Source organism: Oryctolagus cuniculus, chromosome 15, assembly GCF_964237555.1.
Source record: "Oryctolagus cuniculus chromosome 15, mOryCun1.1, whole genome shotgun sequence".
In the NCBI taxonomy this organism is placed as follows: Eukaryota; Metazoa; Chordata; class Mammalia; order Lagomorpha; family Leporidae; genus Oryctolagus; species Oryctolagus cuniculus.
The window spans coordinates 64,908,493-64,918,054 of NC_091446.1; the positions used below are offsets into that span (position 1 = coordinate 64,908,493).

The window sequence follows — 9,562 nt, forward strand, 5'->3', positions numbered from 1 at the left end:
GGCGACGAGGCCACGAACCAGCACCCCACTTTGCCTAACACCGCTCAAGAGGTACTCTGAGAGAGGTTTTCAATCCACAGAATCTTAGGGATTGTACAGCTGTGCTCCAGCAGCTGCCAACATACATATGTTGGTTCCATATAAGGTTTGGTTGGGGAAGAGTCCCTGGCTAAAAAAGAAGTTTTGAAATACACAGTGACTTCTGAGTTTCCCTCCAATTCTAAGATTCTGTGACTAGGGGCCAGCGCTGTGGAGCAGAAGGTTAAGCCTCTACCTGCGGCACCGGCAACCCATATGGGCACCGGTTCAAGTCCCGGCTGCTCCACTTTTGACCCAGCTCCCTGCTAATGGCTGGGAAAGCAGCAGAAGATGGCCCAAGTGCTTGGGCCCCTGCAACCGTGGGAGACCCAGAAGAAGCTCCTGGCTCCTGGCTTTGGCTTGGCCTCAGATTTTCATGTGAGGAACTGAGACGCTGATGAAGAGCCAAGCTCAGAGATTCTGGGGAATTGCGGGACTATGCAGTGTGCAGAGCCAAGGTATTCCAAGTGGGGCGCTCAGGGCTGCCTGGGACTACTCCCTTCCATTTTTCAGCTAGAGGCTTGGTTCCAGAGGGCAATCTGATCCCGACCTTCTCACCCTCAAACCCAGCTCCGTCTCCCTCTGCCTCTGCGTTCTCTGCCATTTCCCTAGAGACCACCCACTCTTCCCTTGCATCTTCAACTCCTGCTGGGAAGCCCAGTGCACTCTAGGCGCTCAGCAACTCTTTGTGGGGTAACTGAAATACTGGGGTGAGGGACAGAGATATCTGCAGGGAAGACAGTGCCAGTGCTGTGGTGACAGAGCTGTCATCAGAGGCAAAAGGAAGGGACCTGGATTACGCAGCTTGCTGCCTGCACCCTCGGGGATGGCCGAGGCAGAAGAGCGGCGTGTGAGGCCCCCTGGTGGGCGGATGGAGACGCTCGGGCACTTCGAGGAAGGGACGTGAACACAAACAGGGATGTGATGAAGATGACAAAAACCAGGGTAGCTAATGTTTCGGGAGAGCTTGCTGCTTGCAGGGCACGCGCGCTAAGCACTCTACATAAGCTATTCAGTTTAACCCTTACCATCACCCTGTGACTGTGGCAGCCATCAGCCACATTTTACAGAGAAGGAAACAAGTTTAGAAAGGTGCAGCAGCTTGTTTAAAGGCAAACAGGTAGGAACTTGATTGAGGGCAAATGAACAGAGGGATACAGGGCAGGGGGTGGTGGTGGTGGAGTGGTAGATGGCATCAAGGGAGAATTCAGGGTGTTTATCCTGCCAGTAGGAACTAGATCGGAATCTTAAACTCAACGTGGATTTGACCCAATCCAGTCCCCGCCCTGCACCCAGCACTTACTCAGAGGGGGCACTCATGCTTTCTTTTTTTTTTTAATTAATTTATTTTTTATTTAGTAAATATAAATTTCCAAAGTACAGTTTATGAATTACAAAGGCTTCCCCCCCATAACTTCCCTCCCACTCGCACCCCTCCCATCTCCTGCTCCCTCTCCCATTCCATTCACATCAAGATTCATTTTAGATTATCTTTATATACAGAAGATCGATTTAGTATATATTAAGTAAAGATTTAGTATATATTAAGTAAAGATTGCACCCACACAGAAACACAGAGTATAAAATACTGTTTCAGTACTAGTTATAGCATTACTTCACATTGAACAACACATTAAGGACAGATCCCACATGAGGAGTAAGTACACAGTGACTCCTGTTGTTGACTTAACAATTTGACACTCTTGTTTATGGCGTCAGTAATCTCCCTAGGCTCTAGTCATGAATTGCCAAGGCTATGGAAGCCTTTTGAGTTCGCTGACTTCGATCTTATTCTGACAGGGTCATAGTCAAAGTGGAAGTTCTCTCCTCCCTTCAGAGAAAGGTACCTCCTTCTTTGATGGCCCCATTCTTTCCACTGGGATCTCACTTGCAGAGATCTTTCATTTAGGTCTTTTTTTTTTTTTTCCTAGAGTGTCTTGACTTTCCATGCCGAAAATACTGTCATGGGCTCTTCAGCCAGATCCGAATGCCTTAAGGACTGATTCTGAGGCCAGAGTGCTATTTAGGACATCTGCCATTCTATGAGTCTGCTGTGTATCCCGCTTCCCATGATGGATCGTTCTCTCCCTTTTTGATTCTATCAGTTAGTATTAGCAGACACTAGTCTTGTTTGTGTGATCCCTTTGACTCTAAGACCTATCAGTGTGATCAGTTGTGAACTGAAGTTGATCACTTGGACTAGTGAGATGGCAATGGTACATGCCACCTTGATGGGATTGTATTGGAATCCCCGGCACGTTTCTAACTCCACCATTTGGGGCAAGTCCAATTGAGCATGTCCCAAATTGTACATCTCCTCCCTCTCTTATTCCCACTCTTATATTTAACAGGGATCACTTTTCAGTTAAAATTTAAACACCTAAGAATAATTGTGTGTTAATTACAGAGCTCAACCAATAGTACTAGAACAAAACAAAACAAAATACTAAAAGGGATAAAGTATTACATTGTACATCAACAGACACTCATGCTTTCATTCATTCATCCATTTTCTTGAGGACCTCTTCTGGCCCAGTCACCTGGGAAATGGAAGAGAACAATCCCACAAGGTTCCTGTCCTTGGGGAGCTTGTGTTCTTGTAGGAAGGCAATGAAAATAGAAAGAGGTCATTTTAGACCTTTGTAAGTTTTACTTCAGAGAAAATAAAACCAAGCAATGCAGATAGATAGTGGGGATTGTGGGCGGGCATGGGGAATTCCTCTCCTTGAGGTGCTCACATAGGACTCCTTTCAGAAAGTGACTTTGGAGATATGTACATGATGATAATGAGTTAGTCCTTGGAAGATCCAAACAAGAACATTCCTGGGGGGACTGAAGCAGCAAGTAGCAAAGACTCAAGATAAAAACTGTCCCAAGTGTCATTTTACATGTGTTTGTGTGACTTCAGATGTCTCATCAGGGTAGGGTCTGTGTCTATTTATGTTCATCCTGGTGTCTCCAGCATCTAAAGTGCCTGGGGTGGAATAATCACTCAATAAATGCTTGGAAGGTTAAAGAAGAAGAAGGAGAAGGAGAAGAGGAGGAGGAGGAGGAGGAGGAGGAGGAGGAGGAGGAGGAGGAGGAGGAGGAGGAGGAGGAAGGGGGAAGGAAAAGAAGAAAAAGAAAAAGAAAAAGAAAAAATACTATGTATGATAGTTTTAAAGGAGGGATAATCCAATTAATTGGGTCAATCAAAAACTTAATGGAGAATATGGAAGGAGGGGAAGGGTGTTGGCAGATGGCCATGCCCCCTCATCTACTGTCCAACTTTCTGTACTCCAGGGCAGGTCCAGAGGCTCCAAGTTCCCAGACCTGGTTACGTACCAGACATTTCCACTCGAATATTCTGCAGTCTGCACAAACTTAACATGATCCAAATCCAAATTAATCAAATTGAGAGGCTGTATAAAATGGCAGTTAAGAACACTGAAGCGGGGCCAGTGTTGTGGCACAGCAGGTAAAGCCACCGACTGCAGTGCCAGCATCCCATATAGGCGCCAGTTTGCATCCCGACTGCTCCACTAATGATCCAGCTCTCTGCTATAGCCTGGGAAAGCAGTAGAAGATGGCTCAAGTCCTTGGGCCTTTGCATCTGCATGGGAAACCTGGAAGAAGCTCCTGGCTCCTGGCTTCGGATGAGCCCAGCTCTGACCATTTGGAGAGTTGAACCAGCAGATAGAAGACCTGTGTGTGTGTGTGTGTGTGTGTGTGTGTGTGTGTTTGTGTCTGCCTCTGCCTCTGCCTCTCTGTAGCTCTGCCTTTCAAATAATAAGTAAATCCTTTTAAAAATATTTATTTATTTGAAAATCAGAGTTACACAGAGAGAGAAGGAGAGGCAGAGAGAGAGAGGTCTTCCTTCCGCTACTTCACTCCCTAGAAGGCTGCAATGGCCAGAGCTGCACTGATCTGAAGCCACGAGCCAGGAGCTTCTTCCGTGTCTCCCACACAGGTGCAGGGGCCCAAGGACTTGGGCCATCTTCTTCTGCTTTCTCAGGTTGTAGCAGAGAGCTGGATCAAAAGTGGAGCAACTGGGACTTGAACTAGTGCCCATATGGGATGCCGGCACTGCAGGCAGTGGCTTTACCTGCTATGCCACAGCTCCAGCCCCATAATAAGTCAGTCTTTAAAAAAATGAAATAAATGAAAGAACACTGAAGCAGGGGCCAGCGTTGTGGTGTAGTAGATAAAACTGCTGCTTGCAACGTGAGCATCCCATACTGGCACCGGTTCATGTCCCAGCTGCTCCACTTCCCATTTAGCTCCCTGCTAATGGCCTGAGAAAAGCAGTGGAAGATGGTTCAAGTGTTTGGGCCCTGTTACCCATGTGGGGGACCCTGAAAAAGCTCCAAGCTTTGGCCTGGTCCAGCCCTAACCACTGCAGCGATCTAGGGAGTGAGCCAGCAGATGGACGATCTCTCTCCGTCTCTCTCTCTCTGTTAACTCTGACTTTCAAACAAATATATCTTAAACTGAAACAAGGATGGGTGTTTGGCACAGTAGCTTGAATCATCACTTGGGATGCCAGCATCCCATACTAGAGTGCTGATTCAAGGCTATTCTGCTTCTGATCCAGCTTCCTGCTAATGCATTCCTGGAGGCAGCAGATAACAGCTCAAGTACTTGGGCCCTTGCTACCCAAGTGGAATGTTCAGGTGTTGTTCTGGGCTCCTAGCTTGGATTTGGCCCAGCCCAGGCCTGTAGCAGGCATTTGGGGAGTAAACCAGTGGTTGGAAGAGATGTCCTACCCTCCTCCATCTCTGTCACTTTGACTTTCAAGTAGATGAAAATGAATAAATAAACATAAAAAAGAACACTGATTCCGCAACTACTGGTCTGCAGCTGTTCTTATGGTAGCAGTTGTGGCATTCCACCGTGGGAAAGAAACTGTTATACAATTAAATACCTCTGTCTTAGCAAAACAGAAAGTGGGTATATGTGTGACACACATGAGATAAAAGATTTTAAAAATTTAAATTAAAAAAAAAAAAAAAACCCAACACTGAAGCCAAATCCTGGCTCTGCCTCTTACTTGGGAGCCTGCCAAGTTCTCTGCCTTAGGTTTCTCATCTGCAAAGTAATAGTACTCACCTCATAGCATTGTTTTTCTAAAAAAAAAAAAAGTATTTTTTTAAAAGATCATTTATTTTATTTCTTTTTTTTTTTTGACAGGCAGAGTTAGACAGTGAGAGAGAGAGAGACAGAGAGAAAGGTCTTCCTTCTGTTGGTTCACCCCCCAAATGGCTGCTACAGCTAGCGCGCTATGCCAATCCGAAGCCAGGAGCCAGGTGCTTCCTCCTGCGGGTGCAGGGGCCAAGCATCTGGGCCATTCTCCACTGCCTTCCCGGACCACAGCAGAGAGCTGGACTGGAAGAGGAGCAATCGGGACAGAATCTGGCGCCCCGACCGGGACTGGAACCTGGGGTGCCAGCGCCACAGGCAGAGGATTAGCCTAGTGAGCCACAGCGCCAGCCAAGATCATTTATTTTGAAAGTCACAGTTACAGAGAAAGAGAGAGAGAGAGATCTTCCACCTGCTGGTTCTCTCCCCAAATGGCCGCAAAAGCCAAGGCTGGGCCAGGCTAAAGCCAGGAGCCAGGAGATTCTTCCAGGTTTACTACATGGGTACAGGGGCCCAAGCACTTGGACCACCTTCTGCTGCTTTCCCAAGCCATTCGCAGGGAGCTGGACTGGAAGAGGAGCAGCTGGGACATGAATCAGTGCCCACATGAGATGTTGGCATTGCAGGCAGTGGCTTTACTCACTGTGCCGGCCCTTACTTACATTTTTTCATCAACAAATTAAAAATTGCATATATTTATTATGTACAACATGCTGTTTTGAAATATGTATTCATTATGGAATGGCTAAGTAGAGCTAATTAACATATGTAGTACCTCACATACTTGTTCTTGTTATGAGAACATTCAAATCTACAATCTTAACAATTTTGAGAATACAAAGCATTGCTATTGACTATAGTCACTGTATCCTACCACATATCTCTTGAACTTATTCCTTCTATCTAATCACAAGGTTTTTTATAAGGAGTAAATTCTTAGTACATTAAAGTCAAAACAGTGCTTTAAATAGCAAAGGCTCAATAAATATTAACTATTATAGCTATTTTCTTTACCACCCTTGACACTTTTCTTCCCATTTCCTTGGCTCTGACAATGATATAACTTGTCTGCCCCTCACCTAGTTCAGAATCTTGGAGTTCATCTTTGAGTCATCCCTTATCTCAGAGGGCAGAGCTGGGTTTGAATTCTGGCACTGCCATTTATTAGTTTTGTGACCTTGGGCAATTTACTTACATTCCCTGAGCTTCACGTTCCCTATCAGTAAAATTAAATGTTATAATTATCACTGTAGAGTTGTTTCAGTAATGTGGAGATAATATTTGTAGTTGGAAGGCCGGCGCCGCGGCTCACTAGGCTAATCCTCCGCCTGCGGCGCCGGCACACCGGGTTCTAGTCCTGGTTGGGGCGCCGGATTCTGTCCTGGTTGCCCCTCTTCCAGGCCAGCTCTCTGCTGTGGCCTGGGAGTGCAGTGGAGGATGGCCCAAGTACTTGGGCCCTGCACCCGCATGGGAGACCAGGAGAAGCACCTGGCTCCTGGCTTCGGATCAGTACGATGCGCTGGCCACAGCGCGCCAGCCGCAGCAACCATTGGAGGGTGAACAAACCCTCTCTCTCTCTCTCACTGTCCACTCGCCTGTCAAAAAAAAAAAAAAAAAAAAAAAAAAGAAAACTTGTAGTTGGATGGCTTGATGCTTTGCGCTAAAGAAATGGTAGTTGCTATTATCACCATCGTGTGTATCATTAGGAACCAACACTCATGCATTTTTCTCTTTAAATGCCCTTGACTCCATCCCATCTTTTTTTTTTTTTTAAGATTTATTTATTTGAAAGTCAGAGTTACACAGAGAGAGAAGGAGAGGCAGAGAGAGAGAGAGAGAGAGAGAGGGCTTCCATCCATCGGTTCACTCTGCAGAAGGCTGCAATGGCCAGAACTGCACTGATCTGAAGCCAGGAGTCAGGAGCTTCTTCCAGTCTCCCATGCCTGTGCAGTGGCCCAAGGAATTGGGCCATCTCCCATTGCTTTCCCAGGCCACAGCAGAGAGCTGGATCGGAAGTGGAGCAGCTGGGACTTGAACCGGCGCTCATATGGGATGCTGGCACTGCAAGCGATGGCTTTACCTGCATGGCCACAGCGCCAGCCCTCATCCCATCTTTTTCTATTGCTTTCCTACCATTCTAAACTAGGCCTGCCTCACCCTCCAGAGTTACTGCAGTGGCTTTCTCCCTAACTTTGCTGCCCTATTTTATATTCCACTTTCATTGATTCACTCAAGAAATATTAATTGAACAATTTCTTTTTTCAGAGCAGCTTCTCTTTCTCAGTGCTGGAGATATAACAGGGAGAAAAACATACAACTATTTGCCCCCAAGAAGCCTATCTTCTGATAAGAGGGACAAATAATAAACAAATGAACAGGGGCCGGCGCTGTGGCTTAGTGGGTGAAGCCACTGCCTGCAGTGCTGGCATCCCATATGGGCACTGGTTCAAGTCCCAGCTGCTTCACTTTTGATCCAGCTCTTTGCTATGGCCTGAGAGAGCAGTAGAAGATGGCCCAGGTACTTGGGTCCCTGCACCTGTGTGGGAGACCTGGAAGAAGCTCCTTGCCTCTGCCTTCAGGTCAGCCCAGCTCCTGCTGTTGAGGCCATTTGGGGAGTGAACCATCGGATGGAAGACCTCGCTCCCTCTCTGTGTCTGCCTCTGCTTCTCTGTAATTCTGCCTTTCAAATAAATAAATAAATCTTTTAAAAAACCACAAGTGAACAAATAAATATTTAATATATCAGGTGGTGGTAGTGTTATGAGGAAAATTAAAGCAAGAAAAAGGGATAGAGAGTTATGGGGATGGTGCTATTTAATAAAGGGTGGTCATGAAGGGCCTCCTGCTACAGTGAACATAGAAGCAGAGATCTGTAGCAAATAATATCACTTTTTTTTTGACAGGCAGAGTGGACAGTGAGAGAGAGAGAGACAGAGAGAAAGGTCTTCCTTTTGCCGTGGGTTCACCCTCCAATGGCCGCCGCAGCCGGCGTGCTGCGGCTGGCGCACCACGCCGATCCTATGGCAGGAGCCAGGTACTTATCCTGGTCTCCCATGGGGTGCAGGGCCCAAGTACTTGGGCCATCCTCCACTGCACTCCCTGGCGACAGCAGAGAGCTGGCCTGGAAGAGGGGCAAGCGGGACAGAATCCGGCACCCCGACCGGGACTAGAACCTGGTGTGCTGACGCCGCAAGGCGGAGGATTAGCCTAGTGAGCTGCGGCGCCGGCCAATAATATCACTTTTTAAGGCCATGTCTTGGCTGAAGTGCTGTCTCCTTCAGGATTCAGTATGAGTGCCCGTGTATAACTTTCTAGATCATCCTTAATTCTAGTCAATTATGGTTTTCTTCCCACTCCCACAATGCCCCTGCTTTTGCAGACATGCTCCATGTACTTAGGCATATACATCCTTAGATAGATTCACTCATCAAATAGCCACAACAGCCAGAGCTAGACCAGGCCAAAGACAGGAGCTATTAATTCCAACCTTATCTCACATATAGGTAGCGGGGGCCCAAGTGCTTGGACTATCTTCTCCTGTTTTCCCAGGCACATCAGCAGGAAGCTGGATAAGAAGCAGAGTAGCTGGGACTCAAATTGACACTCCAATATAGGATGCCAGTGTCACAAGCAGCAGCTTCACCCACTGCCCTAGGTTGTTAGTAGCTCTCATCTCTGATAGTATTTTTTTCAAAGATTCGTTTTATTTATTATTTGAAAGACAGAGTTACAGAGAGGCAGAGGCAGAGAGAGAGAGAGAAAGAGATATTCCATTCACCGGTTCACTCCTCAGATGGCTGCAACAGTTGGAACTGTGCTGATCATAAGCCAGGAGCCAAGAGTTTCTTCCGGATCTCCCATGCAGGTGCAGGGGCCCAAGCACTTGAGCCATCTTCTGCTTTCCCAGGCCATAGCAGAGAGCTGGATCAGAAGTGGAGCAGCCGGGACTCGAAGCGACACCAGTATGTAATACTGGCACTGCAGGTGGTGGCTTTACCCACTATGCCACAGTGCTGGCCCCCTTATTTTAATCTTCATAACATGGGGCCGGTGCTGTGGTGTAGCGGGTAAAGCTGCCGCCTGCGGCGCCGGCATCCCATATGGGCGCCGGTTCGAGTCCTGCCTGCTCCTCTTCCCATCTTGCTTTCTGCTGTGGCCTGGGAAAGCAGTGGAGGATGGCCCAAGTCCTTGGGCCCCTGCACCCGCGTGGAGACCTGGAAGAAGCTCCTGGCTCCTGGCTTCTGATCGGCGCAGCTGCAGCTGTTGCAACCAGATGGGGAGTGAACCAGAAAGCCTCGCTCTTGCTCTTGCTCTCTCTGCCTATCTGTGTAACTGACTTCCAAATAAATACATACATCTTAAAAAA

At 47.4% G+C, this 9,562-nt stretch overlaps 1 non-coding gene across 1 annotated transcript; it reads left to right on the plus strand.

Moving 5' to 3' along the window:
* The first annotated feature begins 4,895 nt into the window (after positions 1-4,895).
* LOC127484275 (small nucleolar RNA SNORA41) lies at positions 4,896-5,028 on the plus strand. The gene has a single exon (XR_007911156.1). It is a non-coding gene; the product is annotated as a small nucleolar RNA SNORA41 (small nucleolar RNA).
* Positions 5,029-9,562: the final 4,534 nt, after the last annotated feature.